Consider the following 21930-nt stretch of genomic DNA (forward strand, 5'->3'; position numbering starts at 1 on the left):
CCTAAGAAGAAACCAAAATGTGAGCATACTGTCAGCAGCAAAGGGAAAAAAATGCTACGCAGACCAATGGTAGGGACTTGTATGGAAATAGCTCTATCACTCCAGAAGGTTTTTATCACCTATAACAACTAAGTTGTACTTCAAAATATAAATCCAACTTACTGTAATCCTCTCGAGGTTAAAACCTTGGAGAACTCCCAGACACTTTTGCTCAGAGAAGCTGGCGCAGTAGATTTCCAAGGACTTTTCCCGCACAAAGCCAGTCAGGACTGCCTGAGAAAGGAGTCACAGACACAAATCAGGAGACTCCAGTGCTGACTGGAAAATTACAGCCAGAAAGAAAGGGAGAGACATATAGGGTACACACATACAGCAAAACGGTCCCCAACGCTAATCAGAAAGGAAAAGGTATAAGACTAATAGGAGTACCACCCACTGCTGCCACTTACAGCAGTACCACCGAAAAGGCGAACCGCCAAGGTTGTGCCCTTCGAAAGCACACTCTCCTCCAACCTTGTTCCTATAACTAGCTGTCCCACTGTGGAGAAGGAACAACCTGCGTTATGCAGCAGCCTGTCAATGAATCAGAAGAGGTGTGCACAGGAAGGCGGGGGAGCGAACACTTCCCATGCATTTTTTTCTAAACCACTTATCTCAAACCACCTATGAAAACAGACAATAGTATCCAAAACCAGGGGGATACTGCTTCTGATTCAGTAACAGACTGCTACATCATGTGTAGCTACTTCTTTCCTCCAATCCAACAAGCTAGTCATAAGGGAACACTCCCATCCAGCTTAATTTAATGGGATGTGTTCGCTCCCGAAGGATACGTAAGATGCACATCTGTTCTGCACGGCGACAGCCACAGCACAGTTCATCACACCAGTAACGCTCATTTAGGAGTCTTGCAGGCACAAGGGGAGCTGAGAGTAAAGCACGGGTTGTTGTTTGGTGACTCACTACCATCCAAATCACTGCTTTTCAGCACAGAAACACGACAGAGCTTAAAATACACTTTATGTACTTCGAAGCCCTACCCTTCCCCAGACGACACCCCGCTTTCCTCAGATCTGTTGACAGCACTCAAGAGGAAGGATTAATTGAGGCGACTTTCCCCCCCGCCCCGTGCCTGGGAAGGGCACGGGTTCCCGGGCAGGACCGGGGCAATAAGCCACCTCACAAGCCCCTTCCCGCCCTCAAGGAAGGCGGGGGGCACGGCGGGCAGCCCAGCGGAGGCCGGCAGCCCCGCACCCTCCCGCCCCAGCCCCAGCCCAGCCCGGTGCGTGCCCCGGCCCCCCCGGGGCGCTGCCGCCCCCGCCCCCGGTCCCGGTCCCGCTCACCCGCCGGGCACTCTTTCAGGGCGAGAGGAGCCCCGAGCAGCCCCTTCCCCCTGGGCCGGGGGAGAGGCAGGGCAGAGAAACGGAGGCCCAGGAAGAAAATGGCTCGTTTCCACCTGAACAACCGAGACCACAGGAAGCCCCCCGCTTGCCGGCGCCGGGGACAGCGCAGCCCCGCAGGCCGCTGCCCGCCCTGCCTCACCCTCGGCCCGGGCCCGGCGAGGGGCGGGAGGCTTCCCCAGACGTTACCCCCTGCTGCCGGCTGCCGCGTTTGAAAGGGCCGCCAGGGCAGCCATGGCGGAGCCGCCCGCCCGACGCGCCGCGGGGAGGAGCAGGAAGCAGCGGCCGCGCCGCGCCGCAGGAAGCGGGCACCGGAGGGGGGCGGGGGCGGGGGCAGCCCCGCCCACTGCCCCGCCCGGCCCCGCCCCGCCGCCCCGGGGCTCCCGCCGGCGGCGGGGGGTCGGCGGGCCGTGCCGGCGGGCCCGGGCAGCCCCCGCGGCGGCGGCGCCTACCCCGCCGCCCTCCCGCTGCCGGCAGGCCCCGGCCCGCCGGGCCGCCCTGCCGCCGCCAGGTGGCGCCGGGCGCCGGAGCGGCGGCCGCGGGGCGGGCGGGGCGCGGGCCCAGCCCTGAGGGGAGCGGAGCGGAGCGGAGCGGAGCGGCGGGGGTCGCCGCGGCCGGCGGCGGGAAGGGGGTGAGCACCGTCCCGCCCGTGGAGGCGTGGGTGTCTCTCCCCGCTCCTCAGCAGACCTGAGTGAGGGGTCTGGTCAGGCCGCCTCTCGCCCCCTCCCGGCCTCCGCAGGCGGGTGCGGGTGGCGGGGTTCCCCGGGGAGGGCCGTACGCGGCGGCAGCGCGCCCCAGGGCCCAGCGCGGCCTGCGGCTGCCTGAGGTGCCTGAGGTGCCAGGCGACGGCGATGTTGGGTGGTGGCTGTCGGCTCTCCCCTTCCCCGCGGGTCGGTGGCTACCGGCTGTCCCCCTCGCCTTGCGCGGGGTGAGGGTGTCAGGGCCGTGGGGCCAGCGCCCCTGCGGCTGCTGCGGTGCCAAAGGGTCAGCAGCCTTCAAGGAAGGACGGAGAGCGGAGATGCAAAATGCCTAGGTTCAGTTCTTGGTTGACAGGAGTTTGAAGGGTGTTAGAAATGTTTCCACTGCTTCTGCGAGCCAAAAAAAAAACCCGCTGTAAAGTGGGGTTGGTTATTTTTCACAGGGGTATTGGGAAGCAGAAATCATCCCTGTGTGAAGCCGAGATACTGTATCAAAGGCGACTGCAGAAGACATAGAAATAAATACAGGCTCTTTCTGTCAGCCCACTGAATAGGTAAGAGCATGTACATCCAAATATACGTAGGATGTTTGTGTTCCTTTACCCATGCAGACTAGAACTTCCATTATTTTTCCTTACAACTATAAACATTTGCACTCTAGTGCTGGAAAAAGTGTCCAAGTGTCAGTCGCCCATCTTAAAGTTTCATATAAAGTTTTGCTTCCCTGCAATCTCTGCATCTATTCCTTTTTCATCCCTACCTACTAAGTTAGCATTCAGGAAGGATCCTGTGATGTCCATCACATACGTGAAGTTTAATGGGTGCTGGTTTCTGGAGCCATCGCTAGAAGAGTGAAGCAAGTAGGCTGCTACATTAAAGCCGCCTTTTGAGCTTCCATTACCCTAAAAGGTCTTCTGCTTTGTATCATAAATATTTGTAACTTGTGGTCATAACTACCAGCCAGCTGTCCTCCAGCCTTGGAACGGCAACATCTTAAATGTAACCAAGGTGTTATAAACTTAAATAATTCATAATTTTTCATCTTGACTTCATAATAAATGTGTGTTTAACGGTCTGGAATGACTTTAAACACAATAATGTTCAACGCAGTCTCTCTCTTTCTGTGAAGTTTACCTGACCTCTGTAGATTTCAGGGGCCCGGAGAGAGACTTATGCACATACTCGTCTTTGTGCATGGGGTTGTATCTCTGGTGCCAAATCTTCAGCTGATATAAACTGTTACAGCTCTGTTGATTTAAATAGGGCCTGTGATTTACACAAGTTGAGGATCTGACTCACAGACCTCAACAGGACTGTTCACATATTTAAAGGTAATTGAGTGTGTAAGTGTTTGCAGGCTCAGAGCTGATTCACTTGGAATTTTGTCCTAGTAAGAGCTGAGTGAAGGGTAGTTTAGTCTAATACTAGGGAAATATCCATTGCTAAGACTGAGCTGTTGCAATTTAACCAGCTAATGTCATACGTATGAAATCATGTTAGAACCTCAGACAGTTTTTCAGCTGAAACATCGTCATTTATAATAGGTAAGGTTCTGATTTTTTGTATTTCAGATCAGATGCTGAATGCAATGTGAAAACAACCTTTAAATATAGGAACTTGGTGCACTATATAACTAAGGACAAAATATTGTGACTATAAATAGCTTTAAAATCATATTTAAATACTTGATCTGATTATATTTTGTAATATTTACAGCGTAACTTTGTGCAGAATATAAAAATACTGCCTCTGTCATCTGACTCCTTTGATGCACTGCATTAAAATTCCTATGTCTAAGTACATATCATGGAGTCAACTTTATTTCTCTTCTATTAATAGTTTGAAATTAGGTCACCATTCTTGTAAGGATGGGCTAAGCCTGTACAACTGATTTTGAGGAAATTACCTATATAAAAATGTTTGGGTTTTTTCTCATGCTCACCTACAGTGACACCGTTCCTTATCTATAATCAGTAATTTTACTGTCTGTTCTGGCATATGTATTCTATGCTGGCAGTTTTTTTTAGATTTGCTTATAGTGACCCCTGCTGCAAAAGATTAAGACCGACGTTTCTCTAAACCTTTAAAAAGACATTTACCCAATTGTTTCAGAGTTCAGTTCAAAAGAATCAACGAGTTGTAAATTCAAGTTAAGTATATAAAATTTGAAACTCCCTAATTTGGATCATTTTCAAGAAAATTAATCTAATCATGCAAGGCTTTTTTCCTCTCTTACATGTGTAGGATTTACTTTCTAATGCAATGCAATATAGTTAGTTACAAAGTGAAACAGCTATTCCTGTCCCAGATGCAATGCTTGTTCTTTGTGTTATTGTTCTTTGATAAGGGCTAGACTTGACACCAATAAATCATTGTCTGAACTGCTGCATGTTAATGTTTTCAGAGCTCCGCTCAGGAAAGCACGTGCTTATGTTTATCTCTATTCAGGATAGCAAAAGAGTAAAAAAGCAGATTAAAGCATAGGACTAAGTTTAAACACAGATTACCCCTCTGGTTTCAGAAGGACTTAAGTGTCAGTCTATTCCAGTATTGCCCTGAATAGAATGCTTAGGTATGGGTATGTGCTCTTTCACAAGCACAAGATCCACCTATGCTCTGCGCTGGCCAAAAGCTGCGTAGCCATACCTAGTGCAGCACTTAACCCCAGTTGATGAGCCCTGCTAACGGAGAGTGCATGAGCTGCAGCTTTATGCTCTTGTGGCTTCCTAGCAGTCTGCAGGCTGGACAAAATAAGCATGTACTTGCTTGCAGAAGACGCTCCAAGTATAACCACGGTAAAATCTGTCACCTATGTATTAATATAAATGTTATCATACAAATATATATGCCTGATATGTTTTTTAAAGCTGTGTTTAAAGAATATTATTTAGGCTGCAAAGCCAAGCAAAAAGCCACGCTTAAAGCTCCTTCTGTAATCTTTATACTGCCCTTTGTGCAAATACTTACTGATGAAGGGAGGCATTCCATGGAAAATTGTGAGACTATCATAGTGAAATAACCACAAGGAAGCATAATTAAAATCTGACGAGGAACCTGAATTGTCCCTTTCCCCCTCACTGAGTCCTTCACGTTGCATTCTCAGAAGCATTCTCGTATGGCTGAGTGCAATTTTGTAAGTCTGATAGAAAGGTAAAAGCTAAATTGAGTGCAGTTGTCCCATATCCTGTATTACCAGTGAGGACTGAATCCTGTATGCTTTCCACGGTAGCCATAGTTCAATATAAAAGCAGTCAAATTTGTCATTTTAGTGTAGGATGATGGATTATGGGTCCTAACAGTGGTCAGTGGGAAGAAACTCGGCATAGCTGCATTTCTTTCTCTTTTTCTGGGAGCTGGAAAATTGATGCTACCTGAAATGTCAGGAAGGGAGGTGAGTGGGGCAATGTGCTGGGTCTTCCTCTCTCCTCTTTGAGAACTGGTGGAAATCCAGTCCTTCGCAGTGTTCCCGGAAATTTGCAGTTGGGGGCAGATGCTGGATTACTTATGGTATGAGAGTGCAACCTGGTTCTTGGCCACGTTGCAGGAACGTGCTGAGGGTCGTATGGTCTGTACTCGGGCTTCATAAAGAATGTAATCCATACTCCTGTTTCCTACCTCAGTGCTTTGGCAGCTTGTGAGTTAGCTTCTCCTGCAGCTATTACTGCTGCTTTGGTGATGGTGTGAGCTGAACCATGAGATGTTCACGTGTTTTGTTATCATCCTGGCAGACTGACAAAAATTTCCTTAGGAGTGCAACTGGGAGAAGAGAATCGGTGATTTTTAAGAGTCCATTTTTCAACAAAAGGTGACAGCATGCAATGACATAAAGGTATAGGTACAAAGAGGAGGCCAGAAAGATAGGAGAACTCTGCTGGTGCTCTTTGCTTGTCAGACACCAGAAGGCCCAGTCCAGAAATAAGATAACTGCATGAACCTCAGCTAATGCGCACTGCTGAGAGGCAGGGTATGTTAGTTTGGGCATGGTGCCACATTAACATGGCTCTACATCTTCCAGACGGAAGCTAGCTTACGTCTGGGCAGCTCAGAGCATGAGCAGAGCTAGCTTGTAGCTGTCTGCACTTGTCTGCGTGGCCTTGCAGAAGAAAAAAGCAGTAATTTCCCAATTAATTAGCAAAGGCCTTTTGCAAACAATGCAGTCATAAGAGCATCTGCCAAAAAAAAAAATCCCTGCTCCAAAACCTCCTCAATTTCTCTTTGTCTATAAGGCCTAGAAGAACATGGCCAGTGTTGAGCCTACTGTTCATCTTGCCAATATACTCTCAAAGTGCTTTTGTAATCCCCATCTGTTTTTGTTTTCTTCTGTTTCTTCCTGCCTTATATTTATATTGAAAGGTCTCTGAGAAAGAGACCATCTCACTGCCCGTGTTTGTACAAACATACAGTGTGATGGCATCCTCATCTGTGCCTCTGACTCGTCAACACTGTTGTGTGCCCAGCAGCGATACGGGTGATCTGTATTAAGTAACCATTTGATTTGGGACTGATGATAGAAATGTCAGTCAGCAGAGAGAGAGATCTCTCAGGAAATAGTTTGCGCTGTATTTGTATTTTCTACTTGCCAGCTGGACAAAGCACCAATATTTTTATTTTGTGTAGTAGTGAGTGCTTGTAAATGAAAGCTCCATGTCACTGTTACTTTTGCGACAACTGCAAGCTTATTGCTTTGGTCAGATAGTTAGACCCTTACTTTAGCCTATGCCCTGCCTATCCAGAATACTAATTTGACCTCCACCATTGTGGACTTTGAATGCCTCACTGTTATTACAGTATTTATTGTGATGCCTTCTCAAAATGAGGGTCCTCTACACTCAGATCCTAAGTTCCACTTTGAAGAAGGCACTGCGACCAACCTTCTTAGTCTAACACCTACTGAATCTACTGGCCATTGCTGTGTAATTGCTCTGTACATGTTTACAGCAGCTGCTCTTTATGTGTGGATGATGTAGGGTGCATGGTCCACACGATGTAGAGTCCCTATGCACATATAGGATGAAATACCTATTGTCAGATTGTGTTTGAAGAGCTTCTAAATTGCTCCAGAAAGCACTGGTATATATCCTCATAGCCTTGTTGTTTCCCTGTTGTGAAGGACAAAGGCACAGACAAATTATGTGCCTTCTCCAAAGGCAGAGATCTGTATTCTGCACCTTCACAATCCATTGGTATTCCATACATGATCTGTTAGCTGTACAGCTGCAGAGAGGAAGGTAGTGTGGCTCTTCTCCCAACTGATCCAGCAACTGTTTCGCAGAATTACTCCTGAAGCTCCGTTATGTGCTAATACGTCCAGTCTATATGCATAAGGGAATGGAAAAACAACTAAGTCTTGTAAGGAAGCTAAGGGATTCCAAAGGGTGTTTAGACTGAAGTGTAGACTATTGTTCCTGGGTTACTGCAAGTATCTATTTCAAAAGAGAAAGTCTCTTCAGAATCAGAAGCAAACGGTGGCTTAGAGATTGCTAGAGGGCAATTTTACTTCTGTAAAGGTTAGTTCTTATTTCTGTAAATAAGCATGCTCAAGATCATAGTAAACTTCTAGGCTACAATAGTTTTTTGGAAAGAGTCACATTTGGGGGAATCAGAACTAAAGTACTTCACTCAAAGTTAGTGCACTGAACTAGCAAAACCCATTATTCCTGTACCATATAAAAGCATTTATCCTCTTTATTTTACCCTATATATATATATATATATATATTTGCCTATCAGTTCTCCGCATTTGGTACTAGGATGCCTCAGAGGCAAATCAGAGTCTCCAGTTTCCTCTGCTGACTCTGCAGAAGCACCCAGGTCAGGACCTTCAACAGCCACGAAGCCGCGTGTCTTGTTACAGAGGGACTGAATCCATCACTTCTGAAAACAGGAGACGATGTTGCCAAGTGGAGGGGCCTCAAAATGTGTCCATTATTCCCGTCTGTTCGAATAGCAGCTTAAGTGCTTACAAATTGATCAGATGCTTTCAGCAAGCTATGAAAAGGGCTTCGGTCTGGGGAACATTAATCTGAATCTCAATTTCCTTCTCAGCTACAGACGTCCTGTGTGACCTTCGATGAGAGACTCTTTCCGTGCCTCGGTTCCTCATCAGTAAAATGGGCTACTAATAACATTTCCTAAGACTGTGTGTGAGGATAAATAATGACTATGATACGCTCCGGTATTAGCACATAAAGGGGCTGCATAAGAATCTTAGATTTTAGTAACTAGATTTTACAGGAAAATTCCTGCCAGAAAAATTTTGACCAGTCCCAGTCAGTGCATGGGCAGTAACAGTATCTGATGTTTGCCATGTTCCCTACTTGTCTGCTACTTACTGACACAACAGTTTATGCAAACATACTTAGACAGTTCTGACCAAGCAATCGGTGGATAATTTTGAAATAAGAAAGTTTGTATATAGTCAAAACATAGTCATAGTACTAGATACTTTGATACAAATAATCATTTTCAGAACTTCTTTCTTTCTCAGTCATCGCTTCCTCTCTTTTCCCATCTTCGAAAGCAAGCTGGTGCTTTAGAATTCAAAAGACTTTAAGTGGGTCTTTATGCGTGTGGCAAGCCCGTACAACTGTGAAGAGGAAAATAAGAGTCACATAAGGCCTTTATCGCCTGCCTGAAATTCCACCCTCTTCAGCAGAACTGCGGCTGGAGGTGGATTAGCCCGATCCTAGGTGAGAGCTGAGAAAGAAGCAGCTCTTGGCTGAAGGGAGAGATGCGTTATCCTTCCAGATCCAGCCCTTCTGGAACGGGTGGCTGCTGCCAACAGCTAGGCCTTGGCGTGGCCTTCCCCGCCTGAAGTTAGAGCTTGCTTTCTGGTTGTGGGTGTAACGGGCGTCAGCATTTTTACTAGCATGGCAGCCTGCAGTTTTGTTAAAAATACTTTGAAAATGGTTCTGTTAGTAGTCCTAGTGACCATTCCTTTAAATAATTAGTCAGTCTTGCAGACTCAGTCACAATATCTGTTCAGTTCAACGTGTGTACAGTATTTTGTAACCAGGCCAACATTTTGAAAGCAACATAAACATACGCAATGCCTCATCTTTGCTGGATTTAAAGGAGTGTTGTTAGGTTCAAGAAACAGTGATCCAGCAACCTTGGCTTTAATAGTACTAGCAGGCCTAGAAAATGGCCAGTTTGGTTGCTTGTATCTGTCTCTGCTACCCTGCAGCATTGCAGGTCATTCATTCTCTGACAAGAAGTTCCAAAAATTCCAGTGAATGGAGAATGTTGACATATAAAACTTGGTTGCTATTTCTGTAAAATAACTATTACAGTAACTAACTATATATAGCCAGAAGTAATTGCTTCTGTAAATAAAATACCAGTGAACACATTACAAGATTAAAGAGAAACTTTGCGTTTCCATCAGAGCTATTTGCTGACTCCCACCCATATACACACGATGACTTTGCAGTCATAGCTCTGCAATGCCAGGAGACTTAATTTAGGATATGCGTGGCATATTACACTTCCTCACATTCCTAAATTAAGTGTTCTTCCATTAGCTGCTTAGTTCTCATTTTAGCTGGCCACTTCACCTTTCATTGGTGAAGAAAAGTACAGGCATTTCACCAAATATACTGCAGTGCAATTATTTGTTAGTCTTACTTTATAGTTAGGATTTATAAATGCGTAATGAAGGCTTTAGGTGACCATGGGGATTTGGATGTATTATTTAGAGAATATTATTTTGAAACTCCCACTCTTTAAAAAAAGCCTCTTTAAAATGGCAGGTATAGGTAGTAAAAGTGAGATAAATTGCTAGAAGATCAGATCAGAAGTGATATGTCTTAATAAATGTGTGGTCAATCTTTGAGAGGGAAGGTGGTATTAAATAGCTTGAATACCATGCTGTTAGAGGAAGAGACACTGGTTAAGTACCTTTGAAGGTGGATTTACAGTGATCTCTAACATTCAGTGAAGAAGAGTTAATGCCCATAAACTGTGGGGTTTTTGCTTACTACTTCTGGTAAAACTAGAAAGCCTGCTGATCCTTTATACCTTTTATTGGTAGGGATTTAACAAGTCGACATATGAGAAGTGTAGAGGGCACCCACATAAGGGTTTGGAAGTCCCTTATTTTTTCTTTCCTAGTCTGTCATTATTTAGATGAAGCTGGTTTTGCATGTGGACCTTTTGGAAAGAATACAAGTCTATTCCTACAAAATACCTTTGCTGATTCAGTCCTTATTGTTGTTTCTGTTAATATTATCATAAGATCTGGGAGCTGCTGTGATGGAGCAGGATCCTACCAAGCTGTCGGTATTGTGCGCACTTGTAGCTGTCACAGTAAAGGAGAGTTTTGAGTCTGAAGCCCAATGGGCGGATGGACAGGTGTCTCCAGGGAACTCCTAGGCACAAGGGCAGCATAGGAAAAGCACTTCTGTACTTGAATTAAAATGTAAGAAAGGAGTTTTGCCTGCTTGTAAGAGTCAGTGATCAGAGAAGGGTGTTGACATCTTGTTAGGAAGGAGCCATTGTAGGCAGAGTGGGGATGGGCTGCGTAGGAACCTGAAAGTGAAAATCAACAGCATGAGTTTGTGCGAACAGGAATAAATGAGAGCAACCAGTATGTTGTTTTAGGCAAAAACCTACACAAATCCTTACAACATTCTGAATGAACAGGAGTGGTGCAGGAATACATCTGTTGTAACCAAAAAAGCAGGATGATGCTCCATTGTATCTTGGACAGCTTGTGATTGAAGATTTTACTGTCAAAAAAAATCAGCAAGACAAACTGAAGAGAATTCAGAGTAGAAGATGGTGCCTATGTTATTAGACCTGACAGTAGTGTGACAAGAAAGCAGATAACAATAAAGATTCACTATGGGAAACAAAATCATATTAACTTGTTTGTTTTGTCTCTTTGTATTTGAATACGTTTGCAGCAATTCAACATCAGCTCCCCCAAAAATGCAGATATTTGTGTTCTCAACTTGTTGTCAAACAAAATGACATGAGGGAACAACCCATACTTCAGCAGTGTTGCTTCAGTAACAACAGTATTAAATGCTGTTGATGAGCAATAACCCAGTGTCACAAGAGTATCCCAGTCGTAAATACACGATAGCAAAGAGCACTCCCATTACTCCCCTTTGCCCCCTTCCCTGTGGCCCGGCTCCACTGCTCTGTATCCTTCCTTTCTTCCTCCCTTTCCTCTCCCAGAGGCACAGTGAGATAGCACATGACTGCTCCAGCAGAGAACAAACAGGGATATGAGCTGCCTGATTTTCCTGCCCCTGTAGCTCTGGAGATCTGGAAGACAAGCGGGTCCCTGTATCAGCCTGGGCGGGATGCCCATGTATCAGCCTCTACTGCATGCAGGCAGGCTTTGTCTAACAAGCCCATCAGATGGGCTCAAGAGTGAGCAGTTAATAATCGGAGAGAAAGAGCCCGAGGGCCCTAAAATTTCATAGCCTGTGTCCTGAAGATTTTCTAGTGTCCTGATATTTTATAGGTTCATGATGTATTTTTGTATTAGTACAATAAATACCTAAATGTTGTCATCCACTGTAAGTACCCATAGTAAATGTAGACTGGGCTCTGACTTTGATCCTTTATGTGTAGAAACATTATTTTAGCACCGCTTTTCATCCGTCCAAGGAAAGTTGTATGGTCAAGCTACTAGTTTACTACAAACTGCTTAAATTGATGCTTACTAGGGGGTAGGCTAGTATCAGAAAGTGTTGAGTCAGGGAAATTGTATCTAGCAAAAATTGATTTCATATATATGATCACCAGTTTCACATAGAAAGGCTATCACAAGGATCTGAAGTACTAATATAAGTATATGTAATCTTTCACTCATAGAGCAGCCACAAACTCTTCTGAGCTTGTTCTACTCCCTATTTGTGTGATGGGAGTGCTGTGTGCAGATTTTGGCACGTGGTGAAGATTTGACACAAATGACCAGTATGATCAACCTCCTGTGTGTACCTAGATAGATCTCTTCTGCCCAGTTCAAGAAACACTTCTCTATAAAGTGTCTCTGTCAAAAAAGTTAACTGGAAGGTTGAAAGAGAAACACAGAGATGCAAGTCCCAGTGCTTGACCCATTAAAGGAGGTACTGAGTGAGTTTCCTCTAGAGTTGGAAAGGCCCTCCATAGAAGTAAATAAATTTTGGTTTGCCCTCCTAAGAGAGCTTTGAGAAGCTGTCTTGGAAAGCAGAAGGGTGTGGGCAGGCATGTTGAACAGCTGTTTGAAGGACAAATCTAGAAAACATTCCTATCCAGGACAATTCCCAGGAACATGTTTAACTTTAATCATGCAGTGTAAATCAGTCCTGTATTTCCCATCTGTTGGGGATGGAGCATTTGTGCCTTTCCATTGCAATAATTGCACCCTTCCAGTGCAGTAACTCGCTGCTGCTTGGTCTACCCTAGCTTCAGCTGAAGCTCCCTGAACTCACTTATGTCAAATGGAGAGCCAGTTCAGAAAACCATATATGCTCAACATGTCCTTTTTTATTCTGGAGTGCTTTGCTGAAGTTACAGGTGTCTTTTTAAACTGAACATACGCTTCACTACCTAGCTTCATGGCTTCAGAACAGCTGTGATACAGCTACTCATTGTCTCCTGATGTAAATAAGCACTCACCTGCTAAGCTAGAAAAAAAAATCCCTGTAAAGGGTATTTCAGACAGCTTACAATAAATACATTATCATCCACTTCATGCAATCCACTAATAATCAAGAAAGTGAAGAAAACCATCCACATTTTATATTCCACATGGTGACGCACTGTCCTTATGGAAAAAGCGAGTGGCAACATGTCACAGCTTGCCAACTTCAAATACCTTTCTGAACGCTGTCTCTCATCAGTAGACTTGTATTCCCAAAGTAAGGAGCATTAAATTTCAGTGAAAGACTTGAACTGTTCCATTAATGACCTAATGGATGAAGTAGGATTCAGTGTTTTTTACTCAAACAATCCCAGACTTGAAATACTTGAACTCTCTCTCAGTTCTGCTTGTCTGTTTTCCTGATAGATATTCACAGGGATCCAGTCATTGGATAAATTTCTGAATTAGCAGAAGACATCTGAACTCTTTCCAAAAATACAAAATAGAGGTTGTTAAAACTAGGTATTTGAATCCATTATGTCTCAGTACAGTGCCATAACTTTAAAAGAGAGTGCCTCATAAGACTTGTGCTCTAGACCCTTCACCAGCTTCATTGCCCTTCTCTGGACACGCTCCAGCACCTCGATGTCCTTCTTGTAGTGAGGGGCCCAAAACTGAACACGGTACTTGAGGTGTGGCCTCACCAGTGCTGAGTACAGGGGCACTATCACCTCCCTGGTCCTGCTGGCCACACTATTCCTGAATCAAGCCAGGATGCCATTGGCCTTCTTGGCCACCTGGGCACACTGCTGGCTCATATTCAGCTGGCTGTTGACCAGCATTCCCATGTGCTTTTCCACCAGGCAGCTCGCCAGCCACTCCTCCCCAAGCCTGTAGCGCTGCATGGGGTTGTTGTGACCCAAGTGCAGGACCCGGCACTTGGCCTTGTTGAATCTCATGCAGTTGGCCCCGGCCCATCGGTCCAGCCTGTCCAGGTCCCTCTGTAGGGCCTTCCTACCCTCCAGCAGATCGACACTTCCACCCAACTTGGTGTCATCTGCCAACTTACTGAGGGTGCACTCAATCCCTCATCCAGATCATTGATAAAGATATTAAACAGAACTGGCCCCAGTACTGAGCCCTGGGGAACACCATTTGTGACCGGCTGCCAACTGGATTTAACTCCATTCACCACAACTTTTTGGGCTGGGCCATCCAGCCAGTTTTTTACCCAGCGAAGCGTATGCCCGTCCAAGCCATGAGCAGCCAGTTAGTTTCTGTCCTTTTAGAGTGAGAAGAAAAAGAAACCTAGACAAAGTTTTCTTCAGGAAAATGTCTCATTTAAAACTCATAACTTTGAAAAAAATATACTCATTTTTCCAGGCTTGGCATTTCTTAGATCACAACAAAATAAAAATAAAAAAACCCAAAAAAACAAAAACCAAAACAAACTAGGTGTGATGTTTCTGTCCTCTGCCATTGTTGAAATATTCAGGCATAAAATATGCTACTGAAACATCTGAAAAAGGTTATATTATTAATCCACACATAACTTAGAAATGTTTGGAATGATATTACTCAAACTTTTATATAAAAAAGATTAGGCAAAACTAGAACAGTTTCAGTCCAAAAGAAGTATTTTGTAAAGTTACAAACATATCAGCATGGACTTGGAAAAAATGTGTTAGAATTATAGATTAAATTCTACTTTGATTATAGTGGATAATAGCTGTTTCTGTGATACTAAATACTTACTAATTATAAACCCATATTACAGTTTTTAACCTGGTTGCTATCCCCCCTTTCCTTCCTCTCTCCCTTAGGACTCCTTAGCGCAGATCACAGCTTTCTGTATTTTGGAACAAGTGTAAGCTATCTCTGCATGTTGGAGGAAGAGATACGTAAAGGAACAGTGCTCCTTTAATTTATAAATATGTGTTTATCCCAATAAATAAAGTGCCAACAGTTCTCTCCAGGCTAAATGTAGTGTAAAAAAATCAAATACAAACTGGAGCATAAGAGCACAAACCAGAAATCTCATTACTTTGAAAGGGATACAAAGATATGTTAATGTCAGGATAAACAAACAGATTAAAACAAATAAATGGGGGAAAACAAAAGTGAAGCAATGACATGCTACATGATCTGAATTAATATATACTTTTAATTATTTATTTTACTAAGAATGAGGTGGTGTAGGGACTCCGGTACCTACAAGAATAATAGAGTAATTCAAAAGCAGAAACATTAATATTTTCTCTCTGCTACTTTTTAAAGCATCACATCTAGAGCTCTAGATGAAATGAATTTCTTCCACTTCCACTAAGGATGGGTGAAGGATACCAGATACCCCAGACTCAGATAGAATGTTAAAACCATGGATATTGAGGGCCTCCCCAAGGGACTCCTTCAGTTATATTAACATTAGAGATGGGAAATATTTTTTATTAATAGCACTTCAGAAAAAATGCAATGCTTTTACCATCAAATTATTTCAACAGTTATGGCCAGAACAAAAAATAAATACACAATGGTTTTATTAATATTTAAGCTTTTTTTTTTTTTTTCCAAAGAAACACTGTAACTAATCTAATTTAAACATTTTAATTAACATTCAGAGTACCTGGAAAAAATCATTCATGTAACTTGTGCTATCTGGATTTGTTAAGAGTCAGCAGCCCTACATTTGATTCCTTTGGATCAGTTACCTATTTGACTTTACAAAAGCAGCACTAGGGCAAGTATGCCCCTATTACTTTGTTCAAATTCAGATAATAAGAAGTAACTAACATAATTGTATGAGATTTAGATGAAGGCAGTCAGCTCTCACACGTTTCTTTTGGAGTGTCTGCTTTCCTTAAAAACAAACAAACAAACAAACAAACAAACAAAGCAAAAACAACCCCCCAAACTTTTATTTTCATAGGAAAACTTTAAATTCCATATAGGTTATTTTCAGTTGAGAGCTAGACCGGTTTCAGATACTGAATATTTGTAGTCTACATTATTGCTTTTTTTTTCTTTTTGCCCCTTCAAAGAAGAAATTCTTTGCATTATTGAGAGTTTCTACAATCCAGTATAGAAAAGACTAAGAAAAACAGATGAAGCTTTTAGCTGAACAGATAGTGAGGTGGGTATGTTTTGGGCATGTAAATGCAGAAGAAAAATGGAGTATGACAAAGTTACAACCACATCCACAAAGGTAAAAAGGAGAAAGAAAAGTAAAATAAACTGTGGAGGAGTAATTGTGACCTGCTAATCCTTCGTGTCTTTATTCTGTTTGCGAACTCTAAAGTCATAAGTCATGTTAGTTTAGTGGTCAACTGTTTTCTATTCTGTGTTTGCCAGGCAATCACCACATGGGAAAAGACGCCTCTGTCAGTCCACACCTCAAAGTTTTCTCCCAGCATTGACTCCCTTCCTTCCCTTATGTTAGAGCAAAAATCATCGCTGGTCTGCCCATGTCTTAAAAGAGTTGAAACAGCCAACTATGAAGCTTGGTTTTAGCCACTTTAAAGACATAAATATTATGTACTTGTGTAGCTAGGTACTACATTTCAGTTCTCCAAGGACATGCGCAGGCATCAGTCTACTGAAGAGTCCCGAATCCTGACATTTCATGTTGTACAGTGTTACGCACATACATATAGGCCTTTTTAGGCTTTGGCCATCATCGTAGCTGGTTAATGAAGCCAGGCAGAAAACACAGCTCAGCACGTCCTACGTGTCTTGAGTGGCAATACCGCAAATACTGTAAATCATTACATCACTTCTTTATTCTGCCTTAGTTTCTCAATTTTAAAAAGTTTGAGTTCTTGAATACTACAGTGGGAAAAGGCTGGAGGAAGGCTGTGGGAATCATGAGATACAGCTTTTATTAATGACTCTGTTAATGACTTCCTATATGATTTTAAGCAGGTGATTAGGACTAAATTCTCAAAACTGTCCACTTAACATAAGATACCTAAAATATCTCTAGTCAGATATTTCACAATTAAAGCACTCAAAATTCAGAGACGCTTCCAAAATGTAGCCCTTTAATCACCCACTTTCTCAGTCCTCTTCTCTGTAAAGTGGTGATAATACCTACTTCTGAAAAGCATGTTCTTTTTATATTTAATTGATACTACTGAACCGATGCATAATTTACAATCATCAAAAAAATTAGCAGAAGCTGGTAATGATAGTTACACCTTGGGCACACTTATTACTCCGCCACAGCTTATCAACTGTGAAATGAGTTTGCCTTCGAGTGTCACACGTAATAGTGACAGATGCTCCAAACCCTGTACAGGGTTCTGGGTAAGACAGTAAGACGAATCCTAGCTATGCTTCAGTTAAATGCAGATACCCCACCACTATTCTCAGGAACCTTACTACATCTGGTGATGGCTAGGCACGCATGCATCAAGTTGCCCTGACTTGTAGCTTCTCTTATTTTTTAAATTTCTTCTGGTGTACTCACACTAAATAGTTGGGCAGAACAGTAGGTCTTTCTAGCCTGTTCTTCTGGGGAGAATATGCTGTGTCCTGCCCTATGTTGTATGGCTTGCACTCCTCTGGTGTATGAGGAAGCAAAGAGTCAATTCCGTTTCCTGGAGGCAAACACACTCAGATCCCCTCAGAGAGTTTCTTTTCGGGAAGTCCACCTCAAACGGGGAACAGTTTCCAGTAGCAACAATACTGTGGTACTCTACAGAGAGAAACAGAAAGAGCAAAAGCCAACAGGAGTATGGATAAATGGCAACCGATCCAAAATGCATTGGGTGTCCAGCCTCAGGGGGCTGTGATGGTTGTGACAACCCGAGGACCAGCTTTTCTGCGATGAAAAGAATTGCATTTAGCACTAGACTACACTTGCACCTTGCCTGAAATTGCTTAGCTGGTAGAGAAGGAAGGAATGAAAAGGACTCGTCCTTTTCCTTATTTACACTGCATGGCTGGTCTGGGTTTGGTGGGGGTTTTTTTGTTTTTTTTTTTTTGGATAGAATACAAAATCATTCACTCAAGCAGCGTATATACTGTTCATTTTCTGTATGCTGCTCAAGAAAGCAACAGCCTGGAAAGGCAAGACTGAAGTTCATGTTCCTGTCCTCTTCTGGTCCTGATGCAGAGAGTGAGCTGTACCTTTAGAAAAACACTTCTTCCAAGGCTCACCCTGTGCGTGTGGAGGGGCTGATTTCGGGCAGGAGCTTCTCTCTTGCAGCCTGATCCATTCCAGCATTCTCTCCTTGTCACTCCATCCCAAAATTACTCCCAGCAAGGACAATCTAGTCATTGAGTCTGAATATCAACGGACTCCTGTTGCAGTCCTGAGCAATGCCAGTTAACTGCAAGTTTCCCTGCCCAAGAAACCTGTTGTAAATTCTCTAGATGAGGGCTGATAAACCAAAAAGATCTGGGTTTTACCCTCCACGAGTTTCTCCAGCAACTCCACATCTAGAATAGCAACAATCCTGCGAATGGCAAACCCACAGTGAATGCTGCCAGCAAGGAAAGCTACATATGTGAAGGCTGAGAGGATACATATATTAGACCGAGTGGATGCCTATTTATATATCTGGTATACATTTCCAGTATAGAAATACCGCTGTATTTTTCCAGAAAGATGTACGGTGCTAAAGCTTTTTATATCAGTATAATAAAATCACCATCTACAAGCAAGAAAATAATTTAAAAAACCATAATGGTGACAGCCCCTGGCACAGCTGTGCTTGTCTGGGATCGTACTGCTCTACAGCCCTGCCTAACTGAGCCAGAAGTCTCTAGTCTAGATGTGACCTAAGCATATGTTCTGGAACTGGTGGTATGTTTTTGTAACACATGCAGATATGCTTAAGCTGGCTCTAATCTATCTAGCTCAGATAAGTACTGCTCGGAAGGTATGATATCATGGATTTCGGTCTTGGCTAGCAAACCAGGTGCATACCTGAAATCAGGCTGGCTGGTAGACGCTGCACTGAAGTCACCGTGTCACTGTGTCTGCCAGAACCAGGTACCTTAAAGCTGCAAATCCTGCAGTCCCGTATCAGTTGCAATGCATATGTATTCTGAGAGATTTATTCCCAATGAAAGCTAACAAATTGAGGTAGAGTTTAGTATGTTCTTTTAAAAGGGGTTGGGAAGAGTACCAAAAGTATAATTAAACTAGAGAGAGTTGGAGAGCTAATTCATCACACATTGACAAGATCTCTTTTGCTGAGACATTTCACAGAGAACATTAGGAGTGCCTTATCAGGTACATGCTTTGCAAGTGAAGAATAAATTAATAGGAAATTGGCTGGACCCAAGGAAAACCTTGGAATGGAGCTGGAGGTTGGACCAAGCTCAGTGAGACCGGGCTTTTTCTTCATCTTTTTTAAAAAAGATGAATTAGCTATTGGTATACCCTAATGATCATTTGCAGCATGACAGGAGTGAAAATGCTCTTGAGGATGCTTTTTTCATAACTGTGTGTCCAAAATTAGATATCTAAATAATAATTTGACTTTCAAAGATAGTCAGTATTCAGTAGCAACCTTTGATTTCTTGCCAGGAAGGGACTGATCCCACTAACACTCAACTACTGCACTTGTATAAGCATATCCATTAAGTTCAAAGGAATTCAGTGGATGTACTCATAGTAATGAACAACTTCACATACATGATGCTTGGAATATGTTCATGTCCAGTGTGGATTCAGAGCCACAGTTCCGTAAATTTCACAAGGGTTGTAACTTGGGTTCTGGCTTTTATTTCATTTTTGACATAAAGATGTTGCTGAAAATCTCTCCTGCACACAAGATTGATTTTATTCCTTGTGCATCTGTTTAGTATAACTTTAAGAAATGACACTCCTTTTAGAAATAAAGCAACACAAAACCTCCTCTCATCCTTTCGTATTGCTGTACTTGGAAAATCCTGAAAATTTGCTGACATTTCTCCAAGGTTTAAGCAATTCTTCAGGAAAGCACCAGAAACTGATATAAGCATTAGTTTTGTAAAGACTCAGCCAGATACATTCCCCTGACACTGAGACTGTAAAAAAAAAGAAAAAAATCCTCTTAAAAATCCAGTCAAACTATCTGTCAGCCTTGGGCAAGCACACCTCAAAAGCAGCCTGCAATTGTGGCTGCAAGAATTGAATAAAGCCCACTGCGGGCCCTGGAAGGACTTTACACGCTCCCTCCACCAGATAGTGCTGTTTCTCCACAGAGCTGTTGAGGATTCGCAGGCCAGAGAAAGGTCAGGGGCTGACTCAAGGTAACAAACAGCCTGCAGCTTGCTCGTCCCTCCCTGCCACTGCCGCTGCCGCTGCCGCTGCCACTGCCACTCTCCGTGAAACAGGGGAGGCGCAGCCTGGGAGGGGTTTGCGGGAGTCAACCCGTGTCTTGGAAGGCTGTTGCCTGCAGGTGACTGCGTGCTGCCGTTGCCATCGTTGCTACCCGTTACCGGTTTGATGTATTTTCTTTCCTGAATTAAGAATGCAAAGAGAAGCTGATGCAAATAGGCTGCGCTTTTATGATCTCTCGGGGGTCTTTTCCTTACAGCTTTACAGGACGCCCTAGCGATGCAGTTGTCCGCCAAGTCATCGCTCGGACTGAGGCAACGCTAATGAAAAAGCAAAACACCAACGTGCAGACGCTCCCGCAGGTGGGCAGCACGCGCCGGGAGCAGCCCTGACACAAAGCTACCTGCAGTTTGGTCTCAGGGGGCTGAGCAGAGGGACTTCTATCAGCCAAGGTGACTTCTGGGGAGCAGACAGATCTCCTTAACCAGCCCTGAGTCTGCGTACCCTGTAGGCCCTCTGAGTCCTTTTAAAAAAAAACACAGCTGGGAAGAACACCTAAAGCGTAATAACTACAGGGCATGGTTTACTACTCTGCCGTAGCCTTTGTAAGAGGGTACAGAAATGCATCTAGAGTGCTTCTTATTGCCTTTCTGCAGGAGGAGTATTGCACGTGCTGTATCTTCCTTTCCTGACCCTCCCGTGAGAAACACAAGGAACAGCATTTGCTCTTCGGCTTTTAAAGAACCAAATACTTCCGAACCCACAGCGAGAGAAGAGAAAAAAAAATCAAGCAAACAAATATTTAAAAACCATTCAAGTGGAAAATGGTACTTACAGTTGGAATGTTCTTTGCTGTCTGTTACTTAGAGTTTTTGAGACCACTGAGCCAATTTTTCGGATGAATTTTGCAGGAAGCGTTGTCATGTTGCTCAATATACCCGAGTTACTGGATTTTCAGAATATTGTTCTGGGGTCTTTTGGCAAGTTAATAACTGCTTGGTGTTAAAAGTTCAGTCTTGACATAAACATGCTTTCCCAAAGTATAATCAAAAAATAAAATATAAAAATAAATGAAAACAGTCCAGGGTATGTGTATTGTCCTAAGCAGTGCACGGCTTGAGCTGTCTGATCCTAAGTGAGCTTGTAAATCTTTATTCACGCAGGCAGTCTTCTTAGAAAAGATTATTTGTGAAACAAACCCAAACCTTAGCTTGCTTCAGTGCATGGAAAAGTGCAGATGGCTCAAATTAGATATCAGGGCCTAGCTACGTATGCAGTAGATTGTACATGTAATTAGCCAGATATAAGGTTTATTCATATTATTTTGTAGGCTGTGTTAATATTGTCTGTATTTATTCAGACTTTCCTAATATGCATGTGTGATCTTACAGAGATGCTAGGTCATTAAACTCACCATGGAGACTGTGTTTACTTAACTCTTACCTTGAGCGCTCAGAATACAGGTAGTTGCAGGCCTCTTAAAAGTAAACAGAAAAAATGAAACAGTGTATCAGTTCGGCTTTTATGTTGTCCAACATCTAAGGAAATGGAGCGTATTGTTTACATTAGCGTTATTGAGAAACAACACAAACACATCCAGAGGAAAGATTTAATTATAGCGTTCTTTCTGAGACGCTAAATGTAAGGCCATATAGCTTAATATATAGCACGGTATGTGCTAGGTTGTGAATGGGGGTGGGAGGAAAGGAGTAGGTGATTCTCGTATTTCTGGTGGGGCCTGCGAGTGCGGTCCTTTACAGAAATAATGGGATAGATGTATCAGGGCTGCTGGGAGCCCGGGGAAGGCTGAATTGCGAAGGAAGACATTTCCCGTAATTGGCTCCATATCACAGCTTTGCATCAAATGATTCTGCTTGGGGATTGTCAAGATGATAACGAACATGGAGATTTTACTGTACTTCTACTTTGACTAGTAGATTAAGTGGCAACAGGCACCAGAAAGTTTTTCTTCCATTAACGTGA

General features: G+C 43.4%; 1 protein-coding gene and 1 long non-coding RNA gene across 7 annotated transcripts in view; one reads left to right on the forward strand and one right to left on the reverse strand.

The window, feature by feature from the left end:
- The window catches only part of SRBD1 (S1 RNA binding domain 1), a 131277-nt gene extending 129568 nt beyond the window's left edge, over positions 1 to 1709 (reverse strand). For 2 of the 5 annotated variants that reach the window (XM_087775137.1, XM_087775133.1), the window contains exons 1-2: positions 1590 to 1709; positions 163 to 273 (exon numbers count right to left, since the gene is read on the reverse strand). The gene's annotated coding sequence lies outside the window, so the exon portion shown is untranslated. Of the gene's footprint in view, positions 1 to 162; positions 274 to 449; positions 467 to 1343; positions 1495 to 1542 lie in introns of those variants that run through there. The other 3 variants (XM_087775135.1, XM_087775134.1, XM_087775136.1) reach the window with 3 other exon arrangements.
- A 205-nt stretch (positions 1710 to 1914) lies between these two features.
- LOC148053238 (uncharacterized) lies at positions 1915 to 21500 on the forward strand. 2 transcript variants are annotated; one of them, XR_015708399.1, is made up of 4 exons: positions 1915 to 2031; positions 2542 to 2652; positions 20207 to 20309; positions 20604 to 21500. It is a non-coding gene; the product is annotated as an uncharacterized LOC148053238 (long non-coding RNA). The 2 variants fall into 2 exon arrangements; XR_015708398.1 differs by having other exon boundaries at positions 20207 to 21500.
- The last annotated feature ends 430 nt before the right edge of the window (positions 21501 to 21930 follow it).

The sequence above is a fragment of the Nipponia nippon genome, unplaced genomic scaffold (genome assembly GCF_047370975.1).
Source record: "Nipponia nippon isolate SJK-2023a ecotype South Korea unplaced genomic scaffold, ASM4737097v1 scaffold_4, whole genome shotgun sequence".
NCBI classification, from domain to species: Eukaryota; Metazoa; Chordata; class Aves; order Pelecaniformes; family Threskiornithidae; genus Nipponia; species Nipponia nippon.